We start from the raw sequence: 19,926 nt of genomic DNA, 5'->3' as shown, positions 1-19,926 counted from the left end.
GACTTCCCCAGAAAATGATATTTTTCCAAAAGAAAGTGGTGGGTTATTTTTTGGGTTTTGGTTTTTTTTTAAGTCATGAAAAACAGCTGAAGCAGCAAATGACAGAGGAATTAATTGTATAAACAATAAATGTGAACATCTCTGCTGCATATAGTCAGCCTAATTGGAATAGAGGGTTACTCTGTATGAGATGAGGTGAGGTCTCAGACACACACAGAGTTAAATACAGTGGTGCTGTTGAGATACTAAAAGATGAGATATTGCTGCTGACCACAGAGAGCAAATTACAATTAAGAACACATCTTTCTGGGAAGTTTGCCAAGGAAAAACCAGGGAGAGGTGGCCATTACTGCTGCTTTGCTTAAGCTAGGGAAAAATGGAGATGTAGTAGCTCTAACTCTTACCAAATGAACAATTGCACTCAGAGTACAAAGCAAATCAGTGCTAATGAGACAAATCAGGAAACCAGCTCTGAGAACGAGTTCAAAGCACAAAAGTAGAAATGCTTCAGCTCTCTCTGTGTTATCAGCTTAGCACTGGAGCAACTGCACCACTGCTGGCTGTTGCTGTGGCATGGTGTTTCTGCACAAGGCCAGCTTCACAGACTTAAAGACAGAAAACCATTAACAAAAAATAAATATGTGGCATTACAGTAGAAGAAATGAGGGAGATTGAGAAAACAAAACCTAATTTTGAGCAGCATTTTTACTTTTGATAAGAGGGGTACCAATAAGAGCTGAAACTATGGAGATAGTGATACCAACAGAACACAATCAAGAATATTCATATAGAGCTGAATTTCCTCAGCAGACAAAGGAGAAGGACAAGTAACAACTCTGGCCACAGTAACCATAATGTGTAAAGGATGAAAAGCATCCCAACCTACCACTCCCCTTAATGAACTTCAGATTTATTATGCTAGGGGATCCAAACTGATAGAAAGAACACTGCTAATGGCAGGAAGATGTGACATCCTACATTATTACAGCACTTGTTTGTTTCCTTACAGATAAACTGTCTGATTCAGCAAGAAAAAGACTATTCTCACTTTTCAGTCAAGGTATCTTTAGAAATTTTCTACAGATCTTTGCTGGTAATATGTGGTATTAATATTTCTATACTTAAGATTTAGAGGAATGACTGCCTCCCAAAGCCTGAGCATGGTCTGCAGCATTAACACATTCCTGCCTTATTCTAATTGTGATGGCATCTAAGCAGAGGGGGACACTTAGCACCAATCTCTCATGTACCATGGCGAGCAGCTTACCTCCTCAAATGCATCCCTGACTGGGTAGTTTTGATCTGAGTCCAATGTTAGCTCCAGTTCTCCTGTCTATCATCCCTGTTGTTACAAGATCTCTTTTCTATAATTTCTCATTATATTTCCAATGGGAAAAGTCATCATTAAACAACAAAAATTAGACTATGCTCTACAAGATACTTGAGTATCTCTTTATGTCTGGATCAAATAACCCTTATTCTATCTCTTTTTTTTTTTTTTTAATGTGTGAGAAAAATCCTTTTTGGTGTGAAAAGAAAATACTGGGAGTTTTCCCTTGCATGATTTCCTGAGATCCTCGGTAAGAAAAGATCATTTATATTACTGTCTCTCACCATCTCTCACAAGACTGGGCATCCAAGCTGTACCCAACTATGACTAATCAAAAAAAATTTGACAGGGAACAAAAATAAGTCCAATTTGAAGCCCCAATTTCTATATAAATTCTGCTTTGTCATTTTTGCCATGATAAGTTGGACTTATGGGTCCTCTCTTGAGAGAGTTCCCTTTCCAATGTCACCAAAACAGAGAGCCAGCACTTCACAGAAGTCTCTGGTGCAAAGAAAGCAATGTCATAGGCATGCTACAGAAGCCAAACTCATTCATTAGCCCAAGGTCTACTTTTAACACAAATACTGTTTCATAATGAATAAAAGTTTGGGACCCAAAATTTACTTAACAGCATAAACCGATATTTCCATGTGGTTTCTATAAACTCTCAATCCAGGATCAACATTCAAGGGATTAATTGCACAAAAGGCAACATCGCCAACCTGTCACTCTGGACGACCTGTCTTAACACTGAGTGTCAAATCACCTTCAAAAACAATACCACAGTGAAAAAATAATCAGTCTTGACCTCAGTGCACATTTGTCTGTATAATGTTATAACAGAGTTCTGAAATTTGAAACATCTCATAAATAAAGAAGGCATTAAAATAATTTGGAAGTACACGATGAAGCAAGCGTTTCACTGCTCTTGGTAGCAACCTTCTCCAGAAGTCCTTTCCTAGTCTGACATGCACAAGGCTGTAGGACTGAAGAAGAAACTGATTAAAATATGCATAGGCACATGCATATGTCCATGTTTATACACCTGCACACAAATTTCTAAGCATGTGTGACGGAAAGAATGGACATAGGTAAGATTTTAAGAAAGCTTTTCTGCAGGGCAAGCTTAAGGAAGACAGGGACAACTGCTCTTGGTACAGTGCTGTGAGATTAAGAAAAAAAGGAAATGGTTGCCTTTGATGAAGGAGATTAGAATAGGTACAGCTGCATTGAGCAGGAACAGGAACTTTGTAATAAAAACACTCTGATGTGGCATTTAACCCAAAACACCAGTGAGTAAAAAAAAATACACATCCACAGAGCTTAGGCTATTCTGGTGCTGTTTTAATCACTTCAGAGCATCACAATATCTGGAATTCACTGGAAGTTAAGTTTCTAGTGATTATTTAGGGTTGCTGCAAGCAGTTACTGGACACCTGTGTCTTTTAGGTAGTTGCATATAACATGAATTGATTACAGCATCTGTGAGCACAAAGTTCTGCAGTGGTAACTGCTCAGTTAAGGAAATTAAGTGCCCAGAGCCAGGACCCATATCACTCACATTCCTTGTTGGGTTCATCTCTTTTTCTTATGGAGGTTGTTTGCATGGATTGCTACCATCCTAAAGTCCCACAAACTGAAGCCCTCTTGTTTTCACTCATTTGGGGCACTTTTTTCCAGTCCAGTACAGCTGTCAGTCAGGGTGGGATCTCTTTGAGAGCAACAAATGAGCCAGCTGCATAGTTCAACGGCCAGACACTTCAAGTCATAACAAGCTAGTGAAGCGAGCTAATTTTGCTTGCAAAAGAATTAGCCTTTATTAGCCACTAATACCACTTTTTGCCCTGCATAGCCCTTTAACCAGCTACAGCTCCATTGACATCACATTTTGGAAAGATTACTAGTGGCACATCTGGTTATAGAAAGCTTAGAGGGCTTCCTAGAGCAGCTACCACTTATTAGGACATGAATGAACTTAAACTATCTGATGTGGAATGAGCTTAAGTTACCACACTGTAGGCATTCATATGGGGTAAATCTTGCCATTCAGACCACAAATTCTGCAAGACATTTTTGCCTGTGTCTAATTTTTATCATATGTTTATCATGTGTATATATAAGTAGTATAGTTCAAGTTCATATTAATGACTTATGAGGTAAGAACCGATGGAGCACATGTACAGAATTACATCTATACATATATATTTATATATACACTTATGATATTTAGTCCTGGGTTTAGAGACAGGGATGAGATTCTCAGTACTTTGTATTTTTCTATCTTCTCTGCTTATGCAGAATTGAGGAAAGTCAATAGCCTAGCTGTACTCTCAGATTCACTTCAGATATGTTCTGCATTATTCACTAGGATTTACAAAACTAAATCAAGCTAAATCAGGTGTGATTACTTTTTTTCCTATGGAAGTGTGCAGTGTTACCTTACAACTTTGTGATACTACCGTAGATTAAAAATCACCTGCTGTTCTAGAGACAAAAGACCGAATCTATTTTAATCAGCTATGGCACTCCCTACACAGCAGAACAGTAGAAGCTGGTAAGATTCCAACCAAGTAAGTACAGGCAAACTCACTGGATTTCATTTCAAAGGGTTCAAAGTCTAAGTAAGGAGAAAAATTATATTTTATTCTGCATAATGTTTAAAGAAAGACAAGGAAGTACAAGGAAGCTGCACAGGTTGCAATGATGAGAGGGGGAAGAGAAAAAAAATCTCAAAAAAAATAGTGTATTAAAGAAACCACTTGCAAGTTTTCATTAATTGTAGTCTAGCTTTGAAGAAGAGGGAGAACAGCAAGTATGGTAGGTTCTCAGTCAAGTTATTTAGGTACGGAATCCAAACCAGCTGCATTTTTTAGCAAATATAACCATAAAGAAGGCTTACAAAGGCAACTGATGCCTAAAAGTAGTAAGAAGGCCAACAAAGGAAATACAGGGAGATAACTTTAAGCCTACCTCAAAAAAATTAGGGTGTGGGCCCCTGTATTTTGGGACTGTGCCTCAGACACTGGAAGTAATGGTCTTGCTGTTTCCCAAAGCACAGCACAACCTTGCCTCTCCTACAGCAGGAAGAAATTTCCCTACAGATGGACTGCACTTTCAGCCTCATGTGATATCTTATATTTTAAATTTTACTAGTCTGCTAAATAATGAGTGGATCCCGATGTGTTTTTCCTGGGGTATAACAGCAATAATGTACAAAAGCAATAACATGTTCTCTTATAGCTAGAACACTCAGCACCCTTCAAACCTAACCTGGGTAAAAAGAACAAATAAGGTTGAATCTTTTTCCTTTAATGTAACTGATATTTTCTGTGAATCAGAAGCATGGTTAGAAACACTTCTAACACCAACTTTTCATCATTTCAAGAACTGTAAGGAAGGCCTCCCTGGGACCAAACTGGGAATTCTGATGAACATATTTCAGTATGGAGCAGCTGACACGTGGAATCAAACTATGATTTAGCATTCATGGGTAGGATGTGTGATCACCAAAAGTATACCTGAGCAAAAAGGGGGAGCCAATCCAATCAGAGTTCAGGCTGTGCCAATAGAAATAAGTATATTTCTGTTCTGTGTTCTCCCTCCTTCTGTCACACACCAGCATGGTTTTGATAAGAAAACTGTGGGTATATATCTTACCCATGGTTACATCAAAGAGAATTTGTCTCTGCCTTTCCTCCTGATCACATTCTCCAAAGTCTACCACAACGGATTCTCACCCTGGAAATTATCAATGAGTGCAGGTGCAATCACCCTCGTTTTGCAAGTAGGCTGGAAAAATTCCTACACAGCATTTTAATGGGTAGGCCCTTAAACATTTCTTTTGTACAGAAAAGGGAAGAATCCAGCAGAAAAAAATCCCAAATATCTCATGGAAATGCAATTCCTCTCCCATCTTAGCACCACCAATTCTCCTCATCAGTGCCACAAGCAATATCTACCTTTGCATTTTTACTTCCCCTATAACCTCAGAAATATCTCATGAATGCAGGGCTGGTCTTCTAAATACCACCCAAAGTAAAGCTGAAACACAACACAAAAGCTCATCTGCCAGTTCATCTGCCAGCTCTGCTGTTCCCAGTACTGGTGCCACACAGAGAAGGCAAGAAGGTGAAGAAAAAAGGTTGTGCAGAAAAAGCTTCAAGAAAACACCTAGCTTGCCAGTTCCCCTTGCAAACAAAAAATAGCTATCAAAGGTGAAACCTGCTCTGTACAATACACAGAAAGAAAAGAAACACTATAGAAAGGACATGTGCTGCAGAGTAGGAAGAGCAGAAATTCCCATCAACACTGTGAACTGGCTAAGATCACTGGTGAAAAAGAAAAAAGATATTTTAGGAAAAGCAAAGAAACCTAAGAACATGGTTAAAGCTACAGTGAAGAGAAATAATTCTTTATCAATGCAACACACTTGCAACTGAGGGGAGCAGCAGAGAAGGGAAGCCACACTGATCCCACATCCACAGAAAATTCTGATCCTGAGAACAAATTTGCCATGTACCACAGACATAATAAGTGTCATCTTCCCCATGTGATGCTGCCAGAGATAGTGACAGTCTCAGCAAGTTTCTGGATTTGATGTATCAGGAACTGAGTTGCCACTGACCCACATGGAAAGAATAAACCTGAAAGGAGGGATTAGGATTGGCACAGGCAACTTGGGTTAAATTTGTACAATACTAAAAATCAGGTTGACGTTTTTGTTTATGTTTCCCCTCTCCCCACCCTCCTGAGCTCTCATTATTAAAGAGTGAAGAACAATGTCAGATCTCACACAGAGTCAGCACGGCATGACACAGGAAGTCTGCACTAAAGAGATTTTATGGATATATGATTTCCAATGAGACCAAAACTTCCCCACAACTGCAGCTCTTCTGCTTCCAAGGCTTTCCCAAATTCTGGGGGTTATTGACATTTACCTAAGGACTTCTTTTCTAAATAAATAGAAAATTGAAGTGTTCTGGATCTGTCATAAACAGGCTATCATAGTCTAATATGGGACATTGCTCTGGATACCCAGGCAGTCTGGAATCAGAGAAGCCCTGCAGCTGAGGCTGGAGCAACAAGAGGGATTTTGCATTCCCATTATCTCCTATGCAGTCAGCTCCTGGCCACAGAAAACATGCAGTTGTGTTTTAATTGAGGATTTAATTTGGAGAGATTTTAGCTCTATGAAATCTCTGTAGAGGGGCATCTTCCCTGCCACCTCCCACAGAAAATGAGTGGTTGGAGTTCTATGTCTCAGGTCATATTAGCAGAGCAGTTTGGCTATCAGTTGCAAGGATATTTAGGGGACTTATCAGATTGTAAAATACTGAAGTGTGATGACTATGCAGCAAGTATGGTGGCCAGTCATCTGTGCCTGCCACACAGAAACTTTGAGTCCCAAAAGCAGAGGCTGTTGGCCAGTGAGCCCATCTCCAGCCCATTAAAGGACCTGCCCCAGCAGAGCTGGGCTGCAGCACTGGTGCACCTTCACTTTCAGTGAGGCACAGCAGCCAGAAGCTGTTCATCCCCTTCACCAAGTATTAACCTGGTGCTTATGCGACTCAGGCACTTTCATAAACTGTTCTGTGAGGGATTTTGGCAATGGTTTCATATTACAAGGCTTCTTTTTATATCCCCTGTTGCCTTTTTCAGGCCCTATCCACCCATTCCTTACAACTATTAATAAAGTATCCCTTCCTCCAGCTGTCAAACCAGGCTTTACAGTCTGTTTTTAAGCTATTGTTGCACTTCTAACAATTAAGACTTCACAGCTTAGCCTGCTTTTTCCCCCCTTAATGCAAAGTGCATTTTTAAAGGAGCTATATCAGCTGACAACTTGTCTTAAAAGCAGGCAATCAAAAAGCTAGAACCTAATGAAATGCTTCCAGGACTTTTTTTTAGTTCAACTCAAGTATTTCCCATAAATGCAGATACTTCAGTAACACAAATTGTACTTCTCTGTATTAGCAGGAAGGAATTTGAGGGGAAAGTTAATTCTAAGCCAAGTATCCTGCCAACACCCATGCTCATGCTGTCCTTTAAGAAGGCATGTCCTCTTGCTACCCCTGCATTGGGTAGAGTCACCCACACAACAGACAGAGAAATGGAATACCTAGGTTATTTATGTTTTACAATAGATATCCAGTGTAGCTGTTACACCTACTCCACACATGGTACAGTCAGCACTGATCTCACCACTGTCCTACCAGAAGACTGCATCTAAATAAATCTTCAGTAAAGCTCTAGGGCAATTAGGAGGTTGATGCCTTGAGAGGCTGAACCTGGAACAGAGTCTAGACAGAGGTAAGAGAATTAAGTAGGTATGTATTAAAAGGTCTTAAATGCTACACCATGGGCAGCACAAGAGCCTGGCCAGGGCTACACCCAAGATGGACCCAAAATAATCACAAAATGGACCACCGGTCACAAGGTTTCACACTTTTATAAGTTTTGGTCCATTTGCATATTTCGGTTAATTGTCCAATTACAACTTCAGGTTATGAATTCCCATCCTCCTTGTTTGCTCCCCTCAGTTCATTGTTTGTACTTGTGGACCTGAAGCTCATAATGGCTGTTCTTGGTTCTCAAGCTGGAAAGGGATTGTTTTGTCTAACTCCCCTGTGAAGAGAGCTTACTGACACCTAATGTGAAGCTCAGAGCTACACACCTAGGCAGCACAGACTCTGAGAAACATGAAAGTTAAAACTATAAGGCATCAAGGTTAGGGAAGAGAAATGGAGAGACAGGGTAGTGTCACCGCTCAGCTTTACTTCCGTCAGCCTGGATCATGGCCAGGTACATATTCCAGTTTCCAGGACAGCAGTACCCAAATCTTGTCACCTTCATTCAGACAACCAAAGATCAGACATCAACACAACGAAAAATGAACAAGGATTTTGTTCACACCCATGTTTTCTTCTTTTGTCTTTCCATGTCATATTGACAAACCACACAAACAACAGAGTTTCCCTACTCTGAAACTTCTCTGGTTTGGACCTTAAAAAATGGAGGTGTTCAAAGTAAACAATCACTTTGAATATCTTGGCCTATATCCCAGTAGGGAGTGAATCTAATCACGTACACAGCAACCTTCAAACTACACAAGTATGAAGCACTAGAACAATAAAACTGTAAAAGGCATCATGGAAACAAAAAGTAGCATGACACAGCAACTAAGATCATGCAGCTTTCACTTATCTATTTAAATTGTAATTGGTCCTACTTGGTTTGCTAGCCCCTGCCATGAACCAAAACCCCATTAGTTTTCCCTTTCTTGATAAGCAGCCCAAAGCACAGTTCTGATACCATCAAGTTTAAACTATGTGCAGAAAGAGCAACTCTCCATGTTATGTTTTACCTGTGCTGTTTCCTCTTCCTTACTGGATATCAGAAGTGAAGGCATCCCAGATTTCTCTTATTCACTGCTGACTGTTCTTTTTCCTGTTGACTCAGCCTTTCAGAAGAGTTGTTACCTCTGCAGTTCTGGTATCATTTTTATTTAATGATAACGTTAAGCTGTACAAAAGGTATATATTGATTATATTAGTATCGATTAGTATTATTGTTTTACAAAATGTATATATACTTGATTAGTATTATTCTTTTATCTAAGCATACTCATTCACAAAACCAAAATGCATGGTGAGAAGTAACAGAGAGCATCAGTTCTTGAACAATAAAACCACTGAAAGAAAAAGTTTTACAAGCCAGCTCTGGTGCACAGACCACAATGTAAAAACTGCTAGATTAAACTATTTTCATTGTCTAGGATGGAAAAAGGATGAGACAAAGAAAGAATAAAATTAATCCTTGTAGAACCTTATCATAGTTAGAGTTGAAAAAAAATATGGAAATTTAATCCTATAAAAAACTTTTTTATTCAACATTTTTTCCTAACTTGGGATGATTAAGTAAATATCAGCTGTTTTGTTTTGTTGGGACTTTTTAAAAGAATTTTCAATAAGAAATAAAACTTCAGGGTTATTTTGGGAAGACATTCAAATTTTTAGTATTCATTAATTGAAAAATATTGTTTCAATTTCCTGGGCTCTTTCCCTCTTGCATTTTTCATGAGACCCCACAGGAGTGACCGTCTGCATCCTTCACCCTCTTCTATGGGACAATAATTGCCACAATTACCAAGCTCCTCAAAGAAAACTATTATTCTGATTTTTGGTGGCAAATACCAGTTGGCAAGCAAGCCCCGACCAGAAGAGACTGGGAGCAATAGGCATGCAAATAATAAATTGACTAGAGAAATACACCATAAAAGGGAAACACACAAATTACTCAAAACTAACTAGTCTTATAATGGAAGGCTTCATTTTCTTTTCTAAAAGAAAAATAAAAAAAACACAATGTTAAAAAAATATTTATTTTCATAACATCCTAATTTTTCAAAAGTTGTTTTAGAACATCACCTTGTTGGCAAATTCCTGCCTTATCCAGAACTGTCCCTTTTAATCTCTGGTATTTTATATTCCCTAAAAGATAATTCTCATTGTCAAGATCATCCTTGAATACTATATAAAAAGCAGGCTGGGGAACAACTGGTAAAGAAGTTATAGCAATATTTTCTTAAAATCTATTCAAGAAATTCTCTGTGTTAGGGTTAATATAATAAGCTTAGGATTCTGAACATTTAGGTATCACAATGCCATTGTAATTCAGTGAAGCAGGCCAGTTTGCTAATTAAAATATACAGAACTGGACAAAACATCACCTAACTTCTTTCCCAAGCTCTGCCACCGACCTACTGCAGCCTTGCTGAATTTATTTTAACTATATTTAAAGGCTCTTGCTTCACACTGTAGGAGTTTTATCACATTGGAATTGGTTTTCCCAGCATGATTTATCATTATTTTATTTTTAAAGCAATTTTTTTTTATTAGAAAGATAAAACAATCTCATGAGAGAAACTTTCAAAGCAAATATTCCTCTTGGGTTTTCTGAGGTATTTTCTCCATCCAGACCAGATTGCTGCATACCTCCACATAACAAAGGACCTGAGGAGAACAACAAGAGAGGAAACAGTTTACACTCTTGAAATGCCCACAGCTGTCTCAGACAACCTGGAGTCCTGTCAAGGCTCAGGGCCACTGTATTTTATAGTCAGATGAGAATGCAGCTTGAATTTGGGCAGGAAACAAGTGTCATGAGCCCAAATCCCAGATTGCACGCCTGCCTTCACCATCCAGCTCACCCAGGGCTGAAGTCTGGGAGACACCATTTGGGAGAGCCCACAAGGGCACTTCCAAAGCACAAGCTGTGTTGTCCATGGGCAAAAGGAAGGCAGCATCACTGAGTGCCAGGATACAAAAGGAGCCTGTATGCATGAGAGCTCTTATCACTGGCAGGCTCTAGGACTCACAAAGTCAGAGCAACAAAGCCCAAAATACATATATATGCAAAACAAGCCGCAAACTTTCCACCCTGATGAAAGCACAATGAGGAAAATCTTTCCGACAGATTCCCAGCTGGTTTCAATCTACAGCCTGAGCATATCTAATGGGTCTCTTTTATCAGAGGAGCTCTCATAGGGCTCTGGCTGCTACTGAGGGCACTTTGCCACTGTGCAGACCCCTCAACAAAAGTCTGAGGGGACACTGTGTACTCCCTACATGAACTGAAGCATGGGGTAATAGAGACCATCTGCTCCAAATTCTGGCCCCACTTGCACCTTTATTAATCCATTCCAGCTCCTAAGATCTTACCCCAGTTAATGTGGCTGCCCATATGAAAGTATCAGAAAAACGCAAAACATTCCTCTCAATAATCTTCCTTCTTGTAACAGCCTCAGAAGTAAATTAAAGGATTCTACCCATATGAACACAAAGTGACACCTGGTCTCAAACCCTCCTGGGTGAAACCCTGGCTTCTCTAGAGACAGAAGAATTTTCTGTTAGGAGAGGCTCAAGAGAAGCTACCACATTCAGTAAAATCAGGACCTTTACCTTCTACAAACTACTAAAAGAGAAAAAAGTTCAAAACACCACATCCACTTATGAAAATTTGCATGCTAGGGACTTGATGAGAAGTTATTGTGGGTATGTCATGTAAGAAAAAAGTACTTCAAATGTATATTACTTTATTTTTTCCCCCTGTGGTTTACAGATTTGTCCTGGGACAATGGAAGTTTATAGAGAAGGGGGAGATGTCTGTGATCAAGGCAGCTTTCAGCTCTTCTTCCTACAGATACCCTGTGGATATTGCTGTATTCTCCAGAATCCAAGCTTCCACTTAAAAAACAATGAAGTTTCTAGCCCATCTGGGTTTGCGGAAGCAGAATGTAAACAGATGTACTGTTGTCTTATTTTAGAAGCTATAGCAAGCCAGACTGAAACAATAGCACTAAGAAATGTCAACTGGTCCCATTCATCTCAGTGGGGTGGGGTGTTAACTTTGAAGCCTAATTGTGACCACTTTAAAGTCAGCCTTTTAACCATTTCACTGCTATTACTACACCAGAAACTCCAAAGTAATGAACTTACCCAGCCTCTGTGTTTGCATGCATTACTCCCAGACCTTCCATTCACTTGAAAAGAGCACTGCATTACAATCGAACTAGTTTGAATATTCTTTTACTTAAGAAGTTAGCTGAATTGTTTGCTACTGTCTTTCAAAATTAGGGTTAAAAGAAAGTCAAGGGTGAAAGGTTAGCTTCATTGTTGCTGCTCTCAAAAGTGCAACACGTGGGATTTCATGCTTTTTGCTTTGATCAGGGTGCCCGGATGGCTGTTCATTTCAATAAACAGACAAACAGCTACATACAAAACTAAAAATAATGACTAAAAAAATAAAATTGCACCATCAATCAGGAGCAAAAGAACAAAAAAGACATCCTAATGATGGGGTAGCATATACTTGCAAGAATAAAAAAGAGGAAAGAGGAAAAGAGTCTTCATTTTCAGAAAGTTATAGCTGCCATTACCTTAAATCCAAGATGTAGTAGCCCTGGTTTGAGTACACAGAAGCTGTCTCTCTAAAGATATTTCACATTCCATTTCCAATAAGCTGTTGCATTCATCCTCTGTGGTCACTCTGATGTCTGATTGTGAATTTTCCTCTGGGACCAGCATTGAAGAGTAGTATCTCTACACACACATATTTGTGCAAACCATAATGCAAACATTACTTCAGATGCTCTGAGAACTCATGCTGAACATTATTAGGGCAAGCTACTCTACTCTAGCTTATGTTTCTGAGCATCCAGAATCATGCTGACATGAGGATTCACAGGAGTCACGGTGCTGCAGGGCATGATGGAGATGCCTGGCTGGGTTTGGTGGGGTTTGCCACACACCTCCTGTCTGTGCTCAACCAGCCCTCCTGCCCACCTGCACTGTGCTGCCCACTGTGTCTGCCATGGGTCATGGGTGACACAGGACAGCTGCAGAGCAATATCTGCACTGCATTAATACTTCTGCAGTTACATCTACACTGACAATCCTTTTCACCTGTCATTTTCTTCCTAACATCACAGATATTGGGCTGAGAAGTCAACACTAACATCACCACTGCACTACTCTGGTCATCGTTAGTACATCCATGCTAGGTACCCTGCTAGGTAATCCTGGCATGTCTCAAGATGCCTCCCTTGCATCTACAGCCACTGGCTCAGGGGAAGTGAAAAAGGAAGGGCAGTACCTCAGGTACATGACAGAGCAATGGGAATAGCATCACCCAGCAAAGACCTGGAACAAGCAGCTGGGACAGGAGCAACCTCTCTAGGTTATGAGGCAGCAACTGGAAGAAAGTAAAGCAGAAGGATCTGCAGAAGCCATACTATATTTATTGAATGATATAACTACTTGAACACACGTTTTCACTCCTGAATAAAACCGTCTTTACTTGGGAAGGTCTTGAATTGATACGAGTGCCTATGTGTGGTAAAGGAATAAGGTTATTTTGGTAGAACGGGGGAAATTTTCCTGCCTACACAATTCCTAGGTGTTTGTGCAAACAAAGGTCTAATTCATCCAGTGCAGGTTCTTTTGCCTGATACAACAGACAATACCCTGACATTGTTATTAGGAAGTTATGAATGCACAATCCTTCCAAGTGTAAATCCCACTGTTAGCTGGACATTAGGGTGTTTGAAATTTGCCCTAACTGCAAAAATCACCAGATGCACATCCCTCTGTTGTCAAATATTCCTGTTTCCTAAATCTTGATCTCTAAACTGCAACATAGGATTTGTAAAATGCTCTTCACATAAAGCTGAAAATAAACCTCTGCTTTCACTTAAAAGCCTGTGTTCACTGACTTCACACACAAAAGGCCTTCTATGGAAAGACAGATAGACACTTTCATTTTCTATTAACTTCAATCAGCTGCAGCGAGGTGATCGGTGCTCTGCAGAAGGTGCTGAATAAGATCATATATAAATTCACAGAAGTGTCTGAGTGCTGTTGAACATGTTTTCTGCAGATGCTTAGAGGTGCAGAACAAAGGCAGCTGAAAACAGACCTGGTAAGTTTACAATTTTACTTTATCGCTGTATTAAATTCCCATTCAACATCCATAAGGCACCCCACACTTGTTATAGAAAAAATAAACAGCCTCATAAAAACTATTGCCAGTCTTTGCTCTGCTGTGCACCCCTCTTCCTTACAACTGCTAGCAAGTAAAACAGCCCCCTGCCAGCTGGATGTGCAGAAGTCTGTGCTGGCAGTGTCCTGGTCAGGAGCAGCACTGCAGGCTGGAATGCTGACGCTGGCAGGGCTGCCGCTGCGTTTACTTAACACTCATTTCTCTCAGTCTGCTTCAGACCAGAAATGCAGGCAATGAAAGCCCATCCAGCCTCTGAGAACCTCGGCCACAGCGCTTCAGCAGAGCAGGGTTTGTGCAGGTACATGAAAGAGGCATTCAGGAGACACTCCCATTCAGGGGAGGCAGAAAGAGAGCCCCCAGCTGTCTCTGGTTACCTTTTATTGGCATGAAAAGGAGGAGGCAAGAGGGGCAAGGTTTCAGGACAAATGAAAAACAAGCTTTCTAAGATTCACTGTTCAACCTCAAAACAAAAGCTCAGCAAATTTAAGCTACAGGATCTCAGTTCCATTTCTTTCAGTTTAGTAATTTATTACAGAGAAGAGAATGAAAAACCTGCTTCAAATAGTGGATTAAACATTACCCTGAAACAGAACTAGAGAAAAAATATATATATATTGTGAATTCAGCTAGTTTCTTGGGCAAAAACTATACATTATGAATGGAGCTAGTTTCCTAGAGAAATAAAAAACAAATTGGCAAACACTTGAGAAAGTGTACCATGTTAGTAGGTATCCAAGGCTCCTTGGTTAAAAACATTTACATCATGATGAAAGCTGGACAAAACAGCTGTCACAGAAGCATTATTGAGTAGAGGGTTTAATCTGTAAACACTTGCCACCCAAATTAAACCAAGATCTGTTGAGATGGACATTGAGAAATGCTTCATTTTGGAAGGCAGGCCCAATGGCCTCCTTGAGGAAGCCAGCCCAGGGCAGCATGAGGGTGTGAGGGCACTGGCAGGAGCTGGGCTGGAGGAATGCTGGCCAGCAAACACCCCCACCCCTCAGCCATCAGGGGCAGACAGCCTGCAAAGCCCTGCACTGTCCCAGCCTTGCTGCAAGCCTGAAGAAAACCCAGTTTTGTGTCTTGCATGACATGGCAGACTCTTCCCCAGGCATGGTGGATGCCCAGATTATTTCTGGGTTTGCTGTATGGAGCACCTCAGAGAGAAGATGGATGGGCCAGAGCTTCCTCCCAGAAGGTTCCCCTTAGAAAACCCAGTGCCCCCATGCAGCCATGTGCAGTTTGTACCATGAGCCTTCTGGGTATGGGGACCCTGCATGGTATGGGATGGCTGCAGGGATCTTCCTGCAGGCCAAAGCACAGCCCTCTATAGCAAAGGTCAGCACAGCTGCTCAGCAGGGGTGAAGAGAGAAGTCTTAGTAAAGCATCCTAGTCCTTCCCATTCCATGGGGACAGCACAGAGTTCCTCCTTCACAGGAAATGTAAGGTCTGCAGAAAACCGAGGAGGGGACTGTGGAAGTACAGATTTAGTGACCAATAAATACGTTCAACAATTAAACAGGTTATGTCAGTGGCAAAAAGACAAATAATAACCATAATACCTAATATTTACACAATTCTCTATTCAAACCTATTGTTTTTCTGTAGAGGTGTACAAATATTACCCAACCAGTCACCTGAGGACAAATGGTCAAAGCTTTGGCTTCTTGATGAACTGCAGAAGTCTTTTAAAGTGTGACCACATGCTCCAAAGTTTGTTGTATTGAATCTAGGCAACACAGGTTTAGGTACACTTGTGTAAATAACTTGAGATAACTCAGAGCCCTTTACAAATTTAGGTGGCCTTCATGACAACTAAATATAGGTGGGTCTGTAAGACCTGAAAAAATGATACATACTAGGTTAGGGGCAACTTCAATCATTTTTCAAAGACCAGTAATTTACATCTAGGTTATGAGTTTTTACTAATATTTCAATTTCATGACATATCTCTAAGGTGTTCTCTACCCAGAAAATAAACAACCTGGTTGAAGTAATGGTCTGGATAGCTATCACCTTGATACACAATGAGACAGAAAAACAGGAAGGATTTATCTGGAATTCATTTGGCAGTACTGTAGAATTTTCTGCAAGGGAAAATATGCAGTTGTTTATGTAATTCCTTAATTCTTTGAAGAGGTGAAATGTATAATTCAGAAAAAGCTCTTAGACACACTTAAGAAGAAAAATGTTTTACTCATTACAGTAACTTCTTTTTTTCTAGATTATTCTTTTAGTCTCTTAACATATCTTGAAACAAACATGGACTGCCAAATATTTTAATCAGAGTGCTTCTGATCTGTAATCTCTTTGATACAGATCCTGTCTTAATAAATCATTTCACAGTCTTGAAGAACCATTAGAAGCAAATTACAGCATTTGCAGTTGTAGCATAAGTTACTTATTCTCATAGGTGATATGAGAGATTAAAAACAAAGGTCAAAATTCAATATTAATACCTGAATATTTAAAAATTGTTTCATAAGGACTTGATTCCTGTCACTTTTCAAGCCATGTTACTGAAGCTGAACTTAAAACCTGACATTAAATGTTATGAGAGAACATGATAAGGTGCATTCCTAGAGAAACCTGACTGAAGGCAACAGAAATCATCCCAGCAACATGAATAGCATTTGGTCAAAGCCTGTGTTAAATGCACTCTGAGGAGGGAGAAAAGGTCATAAGCAACTGGATTTTAATCTCTTAGGCTCCACAGCAGGATTAATTATTTTGTCTCAGATCTTTCACACACCAAATACATTTTGGATGCTACGTTAGAGATAAAAAAATCAGTATTACTCATTTTGCTAAAAAGAACATTTACTGGCAGCATCTTTTCATATCTTCTCAGATTTTATGTTGGGGGAAAATCTTGGAGGTGGGAAAGTAGATACTCTAGGCAGGCATCTGCTAAACACAATGCAGTTGTACTCTGTTATTAAAACTGTACTCTTTCAAGTGTTTTCCATGGAATTAATTTTCTATGCAATATTCTATTTTACTAGCGTCCCAATATGACCCGAATCAATTTTTCATCCTGGTCATCTTTGCCCACCTGACTCCTCACTTGCAGAGTCCTTTTAGCACTTCACTGGGCAAGCTACACTTCCCTTTCTGTTTCCACTCTAAGGGGCAATTTTATGCCAGTCCCTCATGGAGAATGGACACTACTGCCCCTGCACCTGAGCTCCCACCCACACAGCCAACATTGGCAGAGTGTTGAGGAGATTCTTCTGGTTCACATTTTGGTGCCAAGTTCAGCTCTGTCATGTGCCACTCAGCTCCCCCTCTCTTCTCCTTGATCATGTGCTCTTCCCTTCTTCTCCTGAACCGTCCCACCTTGCAGAGCAAAACAAGGAGCTGCTCACCCTGGACATGGCCAGAGCCTGCCCAGAGTATGCTCCAAGTGTGGCCCCACGCCACCACAATCTCATTAGCACCAACTTGGAAGTCCTACCCATTTCTGGGGAAAGCCTGCTGCTCACATATCACATTGGCTCAGCAGAGAAGTAGTAGTCTTTGAAGAGATTTAGCTGTATTCAAAATGAAATATTTTTTCCCACTTATACATATGAACAGCTGCACCCCACTTTTAACATTCCCCTTACCCAGGGCAGGAGAACAAACAGAAAGCTTTCCAGGAGCAGTCTTCAACAAAAATAACAAAAAAACTGACTTAAGAGGTTCAAAGCCACATAGGAAGACCCATCCTTTCCAAAAAGTGGAATAATGAAAAAGAACAATCCTGGTGACAATATTATTTGCTAGTGAACAGATCCAAGCTTTGTGTGACTTGCAACATGTAATAGTAAATGCAAGAAATTGCAGCATCTCACTTGCAGGAAACACCAACCAAAGAATTTAGTATTAAATATGATTAGAAAATACTAAAGAATTTGAAAGCTTTGCTTCAGATATTGCCATCATTATTTACTGATTGCACAGGAAATTCACATGACAAGCTTGTTAGAAAGGTTTTGTAATCTGTTTCCAAATGTACTGTAATAAAATGTCGATAAACAGTTTGAAATAATGAAATAAATCAATTTATCATAAGTCACACTGATTTACATCAGCATTTACCCACCATGAGATGGTGGGTATTTAGAGAAGTTTTGGTAAGTATTTTACTGACTCACTTCTTCAGGGCATTTCTGTCAGAAAGAGACTTCGGAAAGGAGACAATAGACATATTTTAGAAGAGCATGCAAAAGTAGTTTCAAGAGAGGCACAGAAATAGAGATTAAAGAGCAAGATTAATGAAAATTTAGATATCATCTGTTGTTTATCCAAAGTTGCCTTTGGTTTAGAAACTAGGCTTATGAGAACATGTGCTATCTGTCAAACCAGGCAAAAGCACCAAACTCTCTCACTCCACCTTGACTCCTTCTGCTCTTTTCCTGTATTTCAATGCTAGGTTGTACACAAATAAAAAATTATTACTATGTTTTTACAATTCTTGGGAGTCCCAGAAATATGTCCCAGATTGGGGAAATCCTTTTCTCTGGACACACTTACTCAGCATCACTACAGTCCACTACAAATATGCTACTTACACTTCAAGCTGTTGCCACTGCTTCACAAAGCAGACTGAAATTTTGTACACAACTTTGACTCCTATGAAGCAAACATAAGTTTCACAAAAAATTCCTTCCCACCACTGAGAGAAAATGGCCTATGAAATTCATACTGCACAAAACCAGAACACAACACTTTGCAAGAGGAAGCCACTATGTGATGCTGCAGGGGGAAGAAGGCATGACTTAACTTGTTCAAAGCACTTGGACTGAGCACCTTATTCTTATCACTTATCCCATGTAACACAGCTCATCCAATTGATCTTTATTTGGATAAGTAACTTTGATGACCTCCTGGTCATTAAAGTGTTTTTGCTTTCTATCTGTCATTACACAGACCGAAGATTACAAAGTTTTATTAAGTCCTTGGGAAGAGGTTTTCCTAACAAGCTTTAAAAAAAAAAAAGTACTTCATCATTCAAAGAAAGTGCAGAGAACTTTCATGAAGACTTTGTCTGCTTTCCAGAGTTGTGGCTTTTTAATTTCTGCAAGGTAATACAAGCAAGATCAGTTTCTGGGAAAACACCTGAAAATATTGTGAATAGAATCAGAGAGTAACTGAGTTCAAAGGAACCCATCAGGATCATCGAATCCAACTCCTGGCCCTGCACAGGACACCCCTAGAATCCCACCATGTGTCTGAGAGCATTGTCCAAATGCTTCTTGAGCCCTGTCAGGCTGTGACCACTTCCCTGGGGAGCCTGCTCCAGTGCCCAGCCACTTTCTGGGTGAAAATTTTTTTCCTGATAGCTAGCCTAAACCTCTCCTGACACGACTTTGTGCCATTTCCTTGAGTCCTGTCTCTGCTTACCACAGAGATCAGTGTCTGCCCCTCCTCTTCCCCTCATGAGGAAGCTGTGACTGCAATGAGGTCTCCCCTCAGTCTTCTCCAGACTGAACAGGCCAAGTGACCTCAGACACTCCTCATATGGCTTCCCCTCAAGGACTTTCATCATTCTCTTGTCCCTCCTTTGCTCACTCTCTAATAGTTTAATGTCTTTTTCATACTGCAATGACCAGAACTGCCCCCAGCACTCAAGGTGATGCTGCACCAGAGCAGAGCAGGACAATCCCCTCCCTTGCCCAGCTGTAATGCTGTGCCTGATGCCCCCCAGGACAGGGATGTCCCTCCTGGCTGCCAGGGCACTGCTGACTCAGATTCAGTACAAAACATGAGGGAGGTAACGTGGAGGAAGTCAGGAGATTGAGCTGCACTCAGGATTGTGCATCACTTTACAGACATTGCTGTGTTACAGGTGGCAACTAGAGATGGAGGTCTGTATGGTTTCTATTATATTGTTGTCCAAAACAACACTTGAAGATAAAAAGACACAGCTGTGAAGTACATTGGGATGGGGTTTCAGAAAAATAACTCCAGTTTCATATCTCAGTTGGGTCATGCTCACACACCAGGAATGAACATTTTGTAATTGCATTGACCAAACAGGACTTGTACAA

At 40.3% G+C, this 19,926-nt stretch overlaps 2 long non-coding RNA genes across 6 annotated transcripts in view; both read right to left on the bottom strand.

Moving 5' to 3' along the window:
- The window catches only part of LOC129118481 (uncharacterized), a 46,059-nt gene that overhangs the window by 15,411 nt on the left and 10,722 nt on the right, over positions 1-19,926 (bottom strand). For all 5 annotated transcript variants that reach the window (XR_013181472.1, XR_013181471.1, XR_013181470.1 and 2 more), the window contains exon 2: positions 8,694-8,851. This is a non-coding gene — a long non-coding RNA (uncharacterized LOC129118481). The remainder of the gene's footprint in view (positions 1-8,693; positions 8,852-19,926) is intronic.
- Positions 10,184-18,060, bottom strand: LOC143693605 (uncharacterized). The gene is made up of 2 exons (XR_013181480.1): positions 17,979-18,060; positions 10,184-10,341 (listed from the first exon to the last, which is right to left on the bottom strand). It is a non-coding gene; the product is annotated as an uncharacterized LOC143693605 (long non-coding RNA).

The sequence above is a fragment of the Agelaius phoeniceus genome, chromosome 3 (assembly GCF_051311805.1).
Source record: "Agelaius phoeniceus isolate bAgePho1 chromosome 3, bAgePho1.hap1, whole genome shotgun sequence".
Taxonomy (NCBI): Eukaryota; Metazoa; Chordata; class Aves; order Passeriformes; family Icteridae; genus Agelaius; species Agelaius phoeniceus.
The sequence above is the reverse complement of the archived record's forward strand: the minus strand, read 5'-3'. Positions and strand labels throughout refer to the sequence as shown.